The sequence below is a fragment of the Equus quagga genome, chromosome 18 (assembly GCF_021613505.1).
Source record: "Equus quagga isolate Etosha38 chromosome 18, UCLA_HA_Equagga_1.0, whole genome shotgun sequence".
Taxonomy (NCBI): domain Eukaryota; kingdom Metazoa; phylum Chordata; class Mammalia; order Perissodactyla; family Equidae; genus Equus; species Equus quagga.
In genome coordinates this window covers 27172875-27189985 of record NC_060284.1, presented here as the reverse complement: position 1 = coordinate 27189985, position 17111 = coordinate 27172875, and positions in this window count along the sequence as shown.

Here is a 17111-nt window from a genome sequence, read left to right as displayed (position 1 = left end):
GCTGCTCTATTATTAACAAAATGGTAAGTTTTTTAAAAATTAATTTTAATTCATTCTACTGAAATTAAAATTTCCAGTTAGAAGTGGAGTGGATGATATTTATAATCCAAATTTTTACATCACATCCATTGATCTACCTATCCCTTCTTTTCACTCCAAAGAAGAGATGATAGAATAATACATTAGATATACTATAGAGATGCAAAATTATAATGTATTTCATTTTACTGTTGGAATTTCTTATTGTAACATTGTATGATAACCTAAAATGTTTACTTGTGCCTTTGCTTTAAACAATTAAAGTTTTTCATTTTACAAGAATTTCTGTTTCCTTCAACTATTTAACTTAAAAAGGGAGAGGCATCCAGTCAGAGAAAGACGAACTCTATATGACTCCACTCATAGGTGGAAGTTAGTATATTGATAAGGAGATCTGATCGGTGGTTACCAGGGAAAAGGGGGGGTGGGGGGAGGGCACAGAGGGGGAAGTGGTGTACCCACAACATGACTAACAAAAATGTACAACTGAAATCTCACAAGGTTGTAATCTATCATAGCATTAATAAAAAAATAAAAAAAATAAAAAAAAAAAGGGAGAGGCATCAAAACACTGGTAAGAAATGATTGGCCTAACACCAGGTATTCATTGGTGACGTTGTGCTCTGTGGGTACAGGGACCGTATCCACCTGGTCTACCAGTGTGTAATTAGTGCCAAACAGAGCGCCTGGTACATGATATTTTTCAGCTTAATGAAAAGCCAGATAGCTAGATTTATTTCCTTCAGGAACATGCTAATTTTTTGAAAATATTAATGGCAGTATTTTCATCTTACATTGTATGTTAGGTTATTAAATTAGCAACTAATTCAATAAATATATCCAATTATATAATTTGAATATACATATAGAGGCTCTTATAAAAAGAAAGTTATGCCTCTGCATCTTTATCACAATATCATATAAAAAATAAAAAAAAGAGTGGTTAAGTTCGCGCTCTCCGCTGCGGCGGCCCAGGGTTCAGATCCTGGGCGCAGACATGGCACCGCTCATCAGGCCACAGTGAGGCAGCGTCCCACATCCCACAACTAGAAGGACCTGCAACTAAGATATACAACTATGTACGGGGGAGTTTGGGGAGATAAAAGCAGAAAAAAAAAAAAAAAGATTGGCAACAGTTGTTAGCCCAGGTGCCAATCTAAAAAAAAAAAAAAACACAGTAGTTCACTATGTATTCTGCTTTATTCCCAAAAGGATTTAAGGCACTTTATAAAGATATATGAAATATGACAAGATAGTTATAATCCAGGATTTTACATCTGCGCAGTATTGGCCTTTGAGGCCAAATTGTTGCAGGTGGCCATCCTGTACATTGAAGGATGTTTAGCAGCATCCCTGGCCTCTACCCACTAGCTGCCAGCAGCATCTCCTCCTTTCGTTGTAGCAACCCAAAATGTCTCCAGTCATTGTCATATGTCCCCAGTAGGGTAGACCGAGAGTGAAAATTGCCCCGATTGAGAATCTCTGGTATAAATTTAGAAGTGGGTCAAAAACCAAAGAGCCACTAGGACTAAAACTAAAAATATATACACCTATTGAAATGGAACAGAAATTTGACTGTTTCTAGTAGTCAGTGAGAAGAGTAGAACCTGAATCATAATGAGGTGCCACTTATTAAGATGGCTATTAAAAAAGAAAATAGCAAGTGTTGGTAAGGATATGGAAAAATTAGAACCCTTCTGCATTGCTGCTTGGAATGTAAAACGGTGCAGCCATTGTGGAGAGGTTTTGACAGTTCCTAAAAAATATAAACTTAGAATTACCATTTGATCTAGCAATTTCACTTCTAGATATATATAGACGTGTTGCTTCACAACAGGGATATGTACTGAGAAATGCATCATTAGGTGATTTCGTGGTCGTGCGAACATTGTAGTATATACTTACACAAACCTAGATGGTATAACCAACACACACTAATCTCATGGGACCACTGTCATATAGGTGGTCCATTGTTGACCAAAATGTTACGCGCATGTGACTATCGTCAAAAGAAAGCAGGGACTCAAACAGATATTTGTACACCAATGTTCATATAGCATTATTTGCAATAACCAAAAAGTGGAAACAACAAATGACCATCAACAGATGAATGGGTAAATAAAATGTGGTATATATATATAAAATAGAATATTATTCAACTTATAAAAAGGAATGAAATTCTGATACATCCTACGATATGGATGAACCTTGAAAACTTGCTAAGAGAAATAAGCCAGACACATAGTATGGATCCAGTGGTATGAAGTACCTAGAGTGGCAAATTCATAGACAGAGTAAACATTACCAAGCTATGGGGGCTGGGAAGGCAAGTTATTGTTTAATGGATACAGAGCTTCTGTTTGGGATAATGAAAAAGTTCTGGAAATGGATACTGGTGATGGTTACACAACACTGAATTATTCAATGCCACCGAATTTTACACTTAAAAATGGCTAAAATGGTAAAAAAAAAAAAAAAGCCATGTTAAAATCAGAGTCAGCTTATAAGTATGTTCAAATAAAGATATATAAAAGGAAAAAAACCCTAAAACATGAAGAAATTTACAGTGCCCATGAAATAAAAACAGTTTTTTTAGGTGTAAAATTCTAGCGCTTGACTGGGACTCAAGCTTTGTGGTTTTGAAACCTGGACAAGTCGCAGAACTTTAGGGCCTCCTTGCTGCTCCTTGTGCACCAGACTCCCACCCAGGGCCTGGCCCTTCCTGGCATGGTCTTCTGCCGCGTTCCCACAAGGCTAGCTCCCCACCTTCTCTGGTCTCTGCTCAAGTATCACCTGCACAGGCAGCCTTTTCTGACCCTTTTTGAAAGCCCCTTCCCAGCTTTATTTTTCTCCATAGCATTGATGACTGTCTGAAGTTCTACACACTTTATATCTTCATTTGTTTTTGTCTGTCTACCCACACTAGAATGCAAGCTTTATGATTTTTGTCTCTGTCTCCAGTGTTCAGAACAGTGCCTTGGCTCACAATAAATATTTGTTGAGTGAGTGAATGAATAGTTGAATAAATCGCTGTACCTCAGTTTCTTCACTGTTAAAACGAGATAAACAACATTTGTGAAATACAAATGTCAGTGGAAAACGCAGAATCCCAAAGCAGGCAGCCCAGCTCCAGAGTCGCTGATTGCTGAATGACTGCTTTGCCCAAGGGTCGACCAGGCGCTGCTGAGGAGGCAAAGGTGAAACAGACCAACTCCTGTCCTCACACGTGGAATGAGAGGTACAAGGGTACAGGCAACGCCATGGGAATTCAGAGATTACGTCCAGCTTGGGGGACAGGCCTCCTTGTGCCCCCTCCCCACTCCCTGTCCATGCAGAAGCCCTTCTCCACCCAGGGCAGAGCCCACAATCCCTGTCACAACTGTTTTCTGTGCCCCATTGTCCCCCACCTAATGACCTGCTCTTACCCAGGTGCTAATATCTCCTGATTTGAGTGCGTGGCTACATCTCTCCTGCACTCGAGGTTTTTCCAAGGCTGTCTAGAAATAAAGCATCTTAGACCTGTGTGTGGGATTTCAGGCCCAGAGAACCTTTTTATATCCTCCTGAATTGACTCTTAGAAGGTAGCTGCTACTGTACGATCAATCCGCTGCTGTGTCCTCACCCCCTTGTCACTCAGGGCAGGCCATTTTTTCAGAGACTGCAAAGAATCTTCTCTGAGGCTGTCCTCAGTAACAGGAGAGAGCAGGGCCAGGTGGAAAGAAACTAGTTGACTTTAAAGATGTTGTTTCTCTGATTTTTTTTTTTAAAGGAAATGCATACTGTACACATGAGAGACTCCAGGGCTGAAAGATGCTGTGGCAGTTGAGATGCACCTGGGAGCTCCTAACTGTTCCCTGCCTCCGCTTCAGGGGGCGGGACAGGCAGCCATTGCACACAGCCCTCCACAGCAGAACAGACCAGAGCAGCCAGTCAAGTCACCGCACCTCAAACTTTGTCTCCTCCCCCAACACGAGTTCTTCTTCCTCTCCAGGCAGAGGCTTTCCTGGTCTGTGGTGTCATTTCTGCCCTTCCCACCCCAGGACTAGGGCTAGGCCCCTCTTTGAAGTTTGCTGGACTTCTTCCTTCAAGGCACAATTGTGTGTGAACCTGTGTAGCCCCGACCAGGCTGACTCTTCCCCGTGAGTAGAAGAGATGACATCTACTCCCCAAGTGCCCTGCCTTGTCACTTCTGTTTTGTATGCTTCAAGGTCCGGGTTCTGCCCTTGTGCCCTTCACCGGATTGGGGCATCCACCCTCCATTTACAAAGAGACAGTTGTAAACCTTTGGTGCACCGATAACGTTCATCTCTGCAGCCTGCTTTCTACCAGATCAGCTTCTGGTCAGGCTTAGGCTGCTCAGCCTAGAGAAGTCTCCAAGCCACATGCCTCTCCCCCACCTCCTCAGCCGGCTGGGCTGCTGCCAGATCTGCAGAAGCAAACTGCCAGGTGAGGAGGTGGAAAACCAAACAGTGGAGAGTCGTGATGTTAAGCGCAAACTGAGAAATATAAAGAAAAATGTCCTGCGCTCCCCCCTCCCCCACCCACAGTTAACTCTTAGTTCAACGACGAAGGCCAGGCCAGCCCTGCCCTTTTCTGGCAAACTGCTTTCCAGTTGCGCTCTTCGGAGGGAGGCTCCTGGCAGGCAGCTCCCGGGCCAGTGCTGGGATTTGAGTAATCACAGGCCCAAGTGGGGTGTGTGGGAAGGTGTGTTGTTTGGTCTGGCTCATGGCCCTTGACACTGTAGCTATTTTAAGCAGATCCCACAGCCTTTCATTTGCTTCACTAATTTCTCTAAAATAGAATTGTTTATTTGTGGGTCAAAATTGGAGAAGCTGCTTGTTCATCACCAAACTGCTCTTCGGTGAGACTGGAGGCAGCGCGTGTACCAGGGCCCAAAGGGGCTTGGCACACACGGAGTGCTCAATCCATGCAAGCCGAAGGAGGGCCCGTGCACTGCACCTCCAAATCCCCAGAGCCAGCACAGGCCTCTCAGGAGACAGTCATCGGTCTGAACGTTCCTTCTCCTGCCCTGACTGCTCATCTGCACTCAAGTTCTGTACTTCTGCTGTCTACATGGTATCCCCACACAAATGTATTGTTTGAGGTGATGGCCCGACAGTCTCTAATTCCTAATTTCTGCCAGTGGTGGTAATTATACTAGTTGTTGTTATTATTATCACATACCCTAAAATCTCAGTGGCTTACAACATCATTTCCCACCCACTACATGTCCATCAAAGGGTGGCTGCTGCTCTGCTCTACACTCTTTTTACTCTGGGACCCGGGCTGATGAAGCTACTTGTATTTTGAACACTGACGATTGTTATGGCAGAGAGAAAGGCGATATGGTGATGACATGCTGGCTCCTAACGCTTCTGCCAGGAAGTGATATCACTTCCAGCCACATTTCATTGGCTAAGGCAAGTCACCTGACTAAGACTCTTCCAAGGACAGGCAGTGAATATTTGGATATGTGGTACTTACTTTGTGCCAACAACCATTCTAAGTACATTTTTTAAATACCACCTTTATTATTATATAATTCACATGCCATAAAATTCAGGCTTTAAAGTATGCAATTACATAATTTTTAGTATAGGCACAGAGTTGTGCAACCATCACCAGTAGTGAAAATGGTTCACATCAATTTCAGAATATTTTCATCACCCCCCCCAAACAAGCCCCATCCCCCTTAGCAGTCACTCTCTATTCTCTCCTCCCCCCAGTCCCTGGCAACTACTAATCTACTTTCCGTTTCTATGGATTTGCCTATTCAGGACATTTCACATAAATGGAATTATACAATACGTGACCTTTTGTGTGTGTCTCACCTAGCATAATGTTTTTGAGGCTCATTCATGTTGCAGCATGCATTAGTACTTCATTCCTTTTTTTTTTTCCTGAATAATATTCCATTGCATGGGTATCCCACATTTTGTCCATCCATTATCAGTTGATAAACATTCAGGTTGTTACTAGTTCTTTGCTATCATGAATGATGCTGCTTGAACATTCGTGTTCACGTTTCTGTGTGGACATAGGTTTTCAGTTCTTTTGGGTATATACTTAAGAGTGGAATTTCTGGGTCATGTAGTAACTCTATGTTTAACATTTTGAAGAACTATCAAACTGTTTTAAGTGTCTGCAGTATTTTACATTCCAACCATTGATGTATGAGGGTTCTAATTTCTCCACATCCTTGCCGTCACTTGTTATTCCACCCCAACTTTTTAAAATAGCCCTCCTAGTGGGTTTGAAGTGGTATCTCATTGTGGTTTTGATTTGCAGTTTTCTAATAACTAATGATGCTGAGCATCTTTTCATGTGCTTATTGACCCTTTGCGTATCTTCTTTGGATAAATGTCTATTTAAACCCTTTATCCATTTTTTATTTGGGTTGTTTGTGTTTTTTTATTGTTGAATTGTAAGAATTCTTTATGTATTTTGCATACAAGTCCCTTATCAGATATATGATTTGCAAATATTTTCTCCTACTCTGTGAGCTATCTTTTCACGTCTTTAATGGTATCCTTTGAAGCACAAAAGTGTTTAATTTTGATGAAGTCCATTTCGTCTATTTCTTTGTTGCTGATGCTTTTGCTGTCATATCTAAGAAAGCATTACCTAATTCTCGGTCACTATGTTTTCTTCTAGGAGTTTCATAGTTTTAGCTCTTACATTTAGGTTGATGATCCATTTCGTATATGGTATGAGGTAGGAGTGAAGTACTTTTTTTAATATAAATCTTTTATTTTGGAATAATTTTAGATTTACAGAAAAGTTGCAAAAATAGTACAGAGAGTTCTCAAATACCATTTACCCAGCTTCCTCTAATGTCTACCATGACTATAGTACATTTGTCAAAATAAGAAATTATTAATGGTATGATAGTTTTAACTAAATTATAGACTTTATTCAGTTCCTACCAGTTTTTCCACCAATGTCCTTTTTTTCTATTCCAACATCTATTCCAGGATACCTCATTACATTTAGCTAAGTACTTTTTATAGATTAAGTCACTTAATCCTCACAACGATATAATTACCTTCACTTTACAGATGAGGAAATTAATGCATAAAGAGCTTAAGTAACTTGCCCAAGGTTATATAGCTAGTAAGTGATGGAATTTTTCTCATCTTTATTATCAGTCTCAAATTCTAGGTAATTACACCACATTCTCCAGTTGCCTCCCAAGGAAAGTGCATGGGAGTTAAATGTTGTGAGATGTTGCTAGACTGAAAATGATTTTGTTCTATGTGCTTGACAGGGCAGGATGGCAGAGACTGCTTAGTATCCCCCGATATCTTTGGGTTCTGAAATTTCACAATGATGTCCCTTGATATGGGGGCTTTTTTTCATTTATTGTGTTGGGCCCTTACTGGATCCTTTCAGTGGGGAGACTTACGTCCTTCACATTGGAAATATTTTCTTATTTCTATGATAATTTCCTTTCCCATTCTATTAGTGAGATGCTGGTGCTCCTGGATGCTCCTCTAACTTTTCCCATCTTTTCTCTCTTGTTTTCCTTAGTTAGTTAGCTAGTTTATTTTTCAGAATTGGGAATATATGTACGCATTGTTATGTGACCTGATTTTTTAAACTTACCTTTTTCTACATATTTTTATGGGTGTACATCATATGAACATTCTTTAATTTATTTAACCAATGTTCTGCTGTGGTGCATGTATTTCCTATTGTTGCCATGAACCTGCTTGAAGTAAGTTTCCTTATGATATATTACTAAAAGTGGACTTCCTAGATCAGAGGGTATGTATATTTTAGGTACTTTTTTCTGATACATATTGCCAATTTACCCTCCACAAATTAACATTCCCATTAGTAACATGAAAGAATGTTCATTTTCCTTATGGAACATACTTTTGGAAACAAGCTCATTTAAACTGAAAACATATATTTATTATAAATGGAAACTTGTGGTATTAAACACATTTGGGGGAAATTTCCCTCTCTAGTCTGAGAGATAGTCAGCCCTAGTGGTCTAGTGGTTAAGATTTGGTGCTCTCACAGCACCACAGCAGGGTTTGTTTCCCAGTCAGGGAACCACAGCACCCATCTGTTGGTTCTCATAATGTGGCAGCTGAGTGTTCCTATGAAGCTGAAAGCTATACCACCAATATTTCAAATACCAGCAGGGTCACTCATGGTAGACCGATTTCAGCAGAGCTTCCTGACTAGACAGACTAGAAAGAAAGACCATGACCACCCACTTCCAAAGAAATTGGCCATGAAAACCCTATGAATAGCAGCAGACCATTGTCTGACCTAGTGCCAGAAGGTGAGAGGATGGCGAAAAAAAGACCAGGCAGGGTTTCACTCTGCTGTACACAGGGTCGCTAGGAGTCGGAATAGACTTGACGGCCCTAACAACAACAAAATCTGAGAGACAGCTTCACAGATTGTAGTTACAACATATATGATTGCTATTATGCTTCTAACCATCCTTAGAATGAATGCTCTGGATTACATATAGAGTTATCTTTTCTCTGTCTTAACTAAGAGCACCCCTGTCTTAGCGCCATAATACTTAAGAATTAGATTAGGGCCATCAGAGCACTGAGAAGAGTGAGGTGGCTGAGAGCTTTCAGACACCTGGTGATTCACCATTAGCTGAATTTAAAATGAACTTCTTTGGATGTAGAAAACTCATAACCAGTTTTCACTGAACATGAAGGTATCGCCTTCCTAGTATATGTTTGTCAAGGACTGCTGGGTAGCCAAGAAAACCTTAGCAGGATTAATGATGAAGAAACAAAATCTGGAATGGCCACCTAACCCTTATAAAATTAAAGATGTATAACTTTATTATGAAATTAAAGATCTATACCTTGTCTTTGCCTCAAAAGTTGTTGCTAAAAAAGGTCCTTATTCTTTATAGAGACATCCTGAAATACTTACAGAAGAAATGATATGATATTTGAGACTTACTTCAAAATAGTCAGGTGGAGGAGGGGAGTAGTGGGTGGGGAGATAAAGGAAACAAGTTTAGCCATAGATTGACTGTTGAAGCTGGGTGATGGGTACATAGGGGACGTTTTACTATTCTATCTATATATGTTTGATATTTTCCAGGAAAACAAAACAAAACAAAAACAATAAAACCTCATTTGCTTTGAACTTGTGGAAGAAACTGAGTCAGGCCATTAGATCTGGCAGTTTGAACACCGTCTCCAAGGTAAGATGATGGAGTGGCATCCCAGATGTGAGTTGACTCACTTGACTTAACTCTACAAACCATGGTCGGTGGCCTAGATTTTCATAGCTCCCAAGCCAATTTCTAACCAGAGCTCAGCAATGGTCTCCCACTTTCAGCGACTGATTAAAAACTACAAATTCAATAAAGTACCTGGGATGCTGGAAATAGTCTAGCTCTTGAGTCAGGTGTATAGCTATGTAAAAATTAACCAAGCTGTACTCAAGATTTATGCACTTTCACGGTATGTAAATTATACATCAATAAAAGTTTATAAAAGAGAATAAAGCACCCAAAACTTTATTTCTAGAGCTGTTTAAGAATTGCTGTGGATTACAAGCTCTGATCCTTATTAACAAGAGGTACTGCTGACTTGTTCTCTCTATAGGCATGATCAGGCCTGGCGGAAGTGCGGCATTCACCTCATCTTTAAAAAAGCCAACCTGAATAAAGGACCATCTAGTGTGTTTGCTTATTATGGGGGGCAGTAGAACCAAAGAGGTAAGAGTCTGGGCTTTAATGCCAAATCCACTTAGGTTTGGATCCCATTAAGTAACTGTGTGATTTGGGGCAAAGTTACCTCTCTAAGCCTCAGTTTCCTCACACATAAAATAGGAATAATAATAATAACACTGCCTCCCTCATAGGGTTATAGAATTCAATGAGATAATATGGGAAAAGAACTTGGCACAATCTCATAGTCCACAAGCAATAAAAATTAGTTATTAGCTTGATTGACAAATTTCAAGCCGGGGTTTTTTTCAGGCTAATATTGTACATAAGGAATAGGCAGACTTTTGACATGGCTTGTCCATTAAAAGCCAACATTACACTTTTTATTGCTTTGAGCTTTCTCAGCCTTTAGGTCTATTGACAGGAATTGGTTGTGGGGCCAACTGCGCAAGTTCAACACAGATACACTCTATCCGCTGCCCTCTATTAATGCTTATATTAACCTTAAAGAACCTGAGCAATAAAACAGTTTCTGTAGATGAGCAAGACAACTCCTTTCTCTTGTTAAAAAAAAAAAAAAAAAAAAAGGAAGCCAAAAAGGCAAGCACTACAGTATTCCAAATGCATGTCAGATGATTCTTATTATCTAAAACTCAGAGCTCCTGATAAAACCCTCCTGGCTAATCACTGCCAGAAAGGTTGGATATTTGCAAAATAAATTTACATTTGGTAAGTATCTGGTAGGTATTTCCTATCTTCTAACTGTTTATAATATTATAACACTGTTATATAGGTTACTTTGTTTAATTACCTCCATGTACATCACAAATGCTTTATCCTGGAGGGTATGGCAGGAGGTAGCACTACTCAAAGTTATGACTTCTGGGAGTGCTTAATTAAGATTTTATTTTGGGGCTAATATTAAAAAAATTTATATTAAGGTTATTTTGGTGTTGAATCTAGTTGGAATTGTTTGGATGATCATTGTACTAGTCTTTAAATTTTTCTGTGTTGAAAATATAAAGTTGGGAAAATATTATTTTGGTCATGGTCTATGGATGTGACCTTTTAGGATCTTGTTTGTGTGCTACGCAGACTCAAAACAATTTCCTCAGGAAAAGCTTACACCTGACTTCGGTTTTCCCATGTAGGTGAGAAAAGCTTTTTATACAACCAGCTGTCCTCAGGGACCTCAGCTTTCTTAACAGGTCAAATTCTACCCTTGAATTGTCTATTAAGGCAGAGGGTCTGAATTTAGACAACTTAGAATAACTGCATTCCAGGATTTAGCTAGGAGTATAATCTCATCTTGTCATCCAATATTTATTAAAAACTCAGTAGGGAGAAGCAATTTTCAGGGAGGATTATCTGAAGCATACACCAGCTTATGCACTTTTTCAGACAGTCTAGTCTAAAACACATCCATGGATTAAACCAGATCAATAGACAGCTGGTACCTTGCTAGACAGTGCCGTAGTTTCCCAAAGTAGAATTTTTACCAAACTGTACTTTTGTATGATGTCAACAACATATATTGAGTGTTGTGAGAAACAGCAGCTTTTGCTGCATCTATTTTAAGGATTCATGAGAATATTGTTCATTTCTATCACATAATAACCACTTTTTAGGATCCCAGAGAGAAATATATCTGATCTTGGTATCAAGAAAAGTTAATAGTAATAGTTAATCTCAACTTTGTGATAAGAAAGAAAGAGAGGGGGAGGAAGGGAGGGAGCGAAGGAAGGAAGGAAAGAAGGAAGGAACAGAAAGAAAGAAAACATTTCCACCTACCCTTTCTGACTCCTTCCTCAGAGAATCCTAAGCAAAAACATTAAGAAGTTTTCATTAGGTGCATGATGGAATATGCCAGAATAATATGCCTTTCCACAATCCAAATTGCAAAATGCTTCCCAAACCAGAAGCAAAAATGTTTTTGTGCAAAAAGCAGATCAAATTCTTCTGAAACAGGTAGAATATTCTGATGTTCCAAAATCCTCATCCCACACTCATGTTGCATGAGTTTCAGATCTGTAGCAGAAACTGTGCAGTGTGCTGACTGGTTGTATTAGGGTTCTCCAGAGAAACAGAACCAATAGGATACATGTATACATATATAAGAGGAGATTTCTTACAGGAATTGGTTCACACTGTTGTGGAGGTACGATTTGCAAGCTGTAGAACTAGGAAACCAATAGTATAATTCAGTCTGTGTCTGAAAGCCTGAGAACCAGAGTAGCTGATGGCGTAACTCCAGTCCAAGACTGGAGGTCTGAAAACTGCAGGCAGAGGGATGATGGTGGGGAGGTGGCGCTGGTGTAGGTCATGGATGCCGAAGTCCTGGAACCAGGAACCCCAATGTCCAAGGGCAGGAGCAGATCAAGATGAAAGAGAAGATGGATGTCCCAAATCAAGACTTGAGAGAGGGAGAGAGACCCTACCCTCACAGACACACTCAGAAATAATGTTTTACCAGCTATCTGGGCATCCCTTAGCCCAGTCAAGTAGACACATAAAATTAACCATCACACTGCTCAAAAGAAAAGTCTCTGTACACCAGGGCAGGTGGCATCTCAGAGTAAGAGGGAAATATTCTTCATTCATTAATTTTTTTCTTTTACTCACCTTCCCTGCCATATTCATTTTTTGGTGGGTGAAAGAAGAACAGAGATCCTCCCCCCATATCCATCTCTGTACCCCACATATGGCATGGTGCATGACACTCAACCAATGTTTAATAAGTATTTGTTGAATTAAATTGAATTGTGCATCTGAGTCCATGAACCCCATCCCTCCAGCACTGGGCCTTTCCATCCTTCAGGCCTCAATGGCTGCTTTTAAGCTCAGCCTCCACGCTGGTCACCCTGGTTACATCCTGAGGCAGAGGTCATTCCGGTGCTATTCTTTGTGTTTCCTTGTTGCCACCAGGATGTTCTCTCTTTCAGTAGTGAACAAAGAGACTGTGAGATACACAAGCAAACCCTGATTTGTACAGAAGCCCTGCTCATTCTCTCAACAGACAGGGATTGGGGGTTAAGTGTGGGATGTGTGTGTGTGTGCTGTGTAAGAGTGTTTTAATTAAAGCTCAAATGAAAGCTCATGGTGGCTCCTACTGCTGAATTGGCCCTTACCTGACAACAGGAATAGTTAAGAATATTTTAGGAAGAGGCAATGATCCTCTGGCACTCCTCTATCAGCTTCAGCCCCGATGAACTACTCAATTTGATGAGGACACAGACAGTGACAATTGGAGGTGATCTTGGAAAGCCCAGAACCCAAGGCCTCCTGTGGGAGATGAGGCCTGTGAGCCAGCGAACGGAGCTTGAGTCTCAGGTTGTCCGTCTGACTGCGGATGTCAGAAATCCATATTAAAATGCTTCCCAGCAAGTCCCGGGCACTGTGTGGAGTATGCCAGCTACTGCTCCCACACTGAGGCCCTGAGGCCTACCTCCTGGAGGCCACCCAGGGTCTGCAGCCAGGGTGGCCTGGGTTTGAATCTGGGCTCTGTCTTCTCTGGCTATGTGATCTGGGGAAGGCAAAGCTTTCCAAGTCTATTTCCACAGCATGTTTATTGGGATGGTTAGAGATAATGTGCAAAAAGGCCTCCAATAGTGCCTGGCATACAGTAATAATAACTATATTAAATGACTTAGTAAATCTCTACTCTATGCTTCACATCTATTAACTTGTTGCATCTGTGCAGTGCAACAGCCTATGACGTTGATGCTATTATTGTGATCATGTTTAAAGATAGAAAACCTGAAGTACAGAGAGGTTAAAGAACTTGGCTAAGGATAATAAATGACAGAGCCAGAATTTCCAGACTAGGGAAATCTGGTTCAGAGTCCATGCCTTTAATTACTATATTCTGCTGCCCCAGAGTTACTGTGTTATTTATAATTTTTCTTGGCAGAAGTGTAATTATTACACTCATTTGGGAAAATAATTTGTCAATATGTGTTCATAAACTTTAAAAAGTTCTTACCCTTTGATGCAGTAATTCCACTTCTGGCAATCAATCCTAAAGAAAGAAATATACATACATAAAAACCCAAATGCAGTTTTAAAGAAAATGACAGCATCATTTATGGTAGGGAAAAAGAGAATCCAGCTGTTCGGTAAAAGGTGAATGAAAGATCATAAGATAGCATCTAAATGGACAATTATATAGTATGATTGTAGTATGCAAAAGCTCCGTCTAGACTCTTTTTTTTTAGATTGGAAAAAAACACAAATATTACTAGTGGTTAAACTAAGGTGGTGGAATATGGAAGTGTGTTTTAATTTTTTTTCATCTACTTTACAAATGTTGTATCATATAGCCATGCCATGTTCAGGAACGTATTCATTTCACGCTGTTTCCTGGGTTTGTGATGAGCAGCACGCCAGATAACCCCCACTGCTTCACTGATGGGTTAGAAGCTTGCAGCAGGAGGTGACCGAATGTGTTCTCTCTCCTCCACCAATAAAACCTAGTCATTAGCATGATCTCCACCATCCTTATCACCTCCCAAGCCCATGACAGGCATTTGGCTTTTGGCTCAAGGCGTTTCCTTCCTGTGCTGGAGCAGTGTGGTTTGGTACAAAGAGACAAGATTTAGAATCAACAGACTTGGTTGGCTTTTAAAAAGCTGCTAGTTATCAGAAACTGGGCTTCTTAAACCACTGGTGTCCTTATGCAGGAAAGAGAAATGACTCTAATGCCTGCCTTGGAGAACTTCCAGCCTTTCCTTCTCCTCCATGAGGCAGCACAGCGGCAGAGCTAGAACACCCAGTGGGCTGCATCTGCCTGCCACCGGTTCAGGCTGTCTGCCCGGGGGTTGGCCTCTGAGGGAGAGCGGGGGGTATTCATGTGGGCTGATCCTCAGCCAGCCTGAGGTCTCCAGGAGCCTCAACTGCCCTCTTATCTCTAGGTATTGGGTCAGACATCACCTCCAGGGGAGGCGTGTTTTGTGAGTAATTTTTAAAAGTCACAATATGTAGACTTTACTGTTTTAAGGTAAAGTGTTTCATCTGGGGTTAGGGTAAATGATCACCAAACATCCTGGAGGAAATGATGAAAAACTCAAAAGAAAAATAATTTTACATTTTCTCTCTCTCGTTACATTTTCCATTCACCAACTAAAATCTACTCCTTTTTTTCCATAAATGTTCACGCTGGGTTTGTTTCTATGAAGAGTCATCTCATGCAGCCCACTCATAAGATGACAGTTCATTCAGTCAATCTGTTCTTAGGAACAATGTAAAAATATATATGTGTTGAGGTTAACAATTTTCTTATTTGAACTCTGAACACTAAAGCTCACAGCACCCTTCCTCTTCAGATGTTTGAAATCCTTTATGTAAAAGTTTAAAGTTTTTAGAGTACTAGAATATACTTTATAATGTGACAAGATTTAAATATATCTTTCCCAAAGTGTTTATTAAAATAATATTTTTCCTCATGGTTGAAAATGTTCCAAATATTACTATAAGATTGGGTCTTACTCATAGTGTAAGTCTTAATTTATCTCCAAATTTCTCCTTTCCCCCATTTCCCAATGTTTGCGTATGTTGGTAAAAAAGCATTACCCATTTTCCATAAATGATGATACCATCAAATCTTATTCTGACTTAGAGTGTCATTTGAGTATTATTTTGATAGCCAGCTACTCATAAGAGTAGAAGGGAGACAATTATATTACCTAACAATTAAGGCATCACACAATTATCATCCTGCATTTATTTTGCTTGTATTCACACAGTTTAGAAAAAAAATATAACTCTTATTTCCGTCTGACTACATCCACCAAGACACCAAGACAGCGAATCCAAAGATCAAAATTAAGTAGTCTTTTAATACTATGAGGACAAAATGATGGCCATTGTCTAACAAGTACTTCTTGTACGTAAAATAAAAACCAGTTCTATGTCTGATCTTTAATCAAGATCTAATTTTTCCATAGTTGATTTTTATAATCTTTTAACTGTTTGTTAAGTGATATGAATTATTTTGGCTTATGCATTACATAAACATGCTATCCGAAACACTTTTTCTGGGCTGTATCAAGGGACACAAAAAAATCATCATTGGATCCAGAAATTCCACCCCTAAAAGTATATCTTAAAGAAACAATTTAAAATGTGGGCAAAGCTATATCCAGAAAACTTTTCATTGCATTATTTAACATAGCAAAAAATGAAAGCGAGCTAAATGCTAAGACAGGAGTGATTGAGGAAATTATAGTAAGCTAGTTGATAGAATCCTTTTTATAGCAATTGAGAATGATGAAAGATAATGTAAAAGCAAGGAAGGTGATTGTCATGATTTTTACTATAAAAATAGTTTTTTGTTCAACCAAAGAAAATCTGAAAAGTAAAGAGAACAGAAAGAAGTACTATAATATTCAGTGAAAAAAGCAGAATACACATTCGTGTCTATGATATGATTACAATTATGTTTCTTTTAAAGAAGCAGAGCAAAAATACTGGAAAGCTGTTTTACTGGGATTTCTTTCTTTATCAAATTATATTTAATATAATTTATAATCAAAAATATATTTAAAAAATAAAGCACCACCTCCTTATAGACATATCTCTTATGTGGCTTACAGAGGAGCCTCATGCCCAGTCCCAACCTGTGATTTAAAACACTTTTTTACTGCGTTTATTAAACACTGATTTTACTTTCCGTGTATTTCCCACAACTACTCCTCAGCCAGGAGCTCACGGTATTTGACACATGGGAGGCATTTCCGGTTTTAAAGACAGGTAAACTAAGTCCTGAAACAAGTTAGTTATTTAACTTCCCCCAAATAAATCCATAGAATGTCTAGAAATGAAAATAGGTCCCTGATTAATTTTTCCCTGAACTTTGATGTAAAAAGAAAAGTTCCTGCAAATTGCTGTAATGAAGTTTACTTATGCAAAGTTGGAATAATTTGAAGCAAGACCTGGAAGAAGGAAGTTAAACCTAGGACCCCCTCACTGGGAGCATTCTTCCATTCTGGGCTCCCAGGGGAACCTGTGAAGAGTGGAAATCAAAGGACTGCCCCTGTGCAAGGTCTTGCAAGATAAGTGGGTATTCTGACTTCACAGGTGAGAAACTGAGGCTGGTTGAGTTGAACTCATTTGCTCCAGGTCACAGGGCTAGTAACTGGCAGAACAGAGACTGATACCCACAAATGCCTGTCTACAAAAAGCCTGGACTCTTTTCCCTCCTAGCAGCATAGCTGAGAGGATCAAATGAGGCAGACATTACAGAAATGTATGCTGGAAATAGGGGCATCACCCCTCTCGGGGGTTTCGGGGTCACCCACTCTTCTGATGCCTCCCCTAGATAGAACAGAGATGGTAATTGTAAAGCTTTGTGAAAAAAATAAACAAGAGACTAGTAATATCCTGTTACAATTTTCTTTTTTAAAATGTCTCC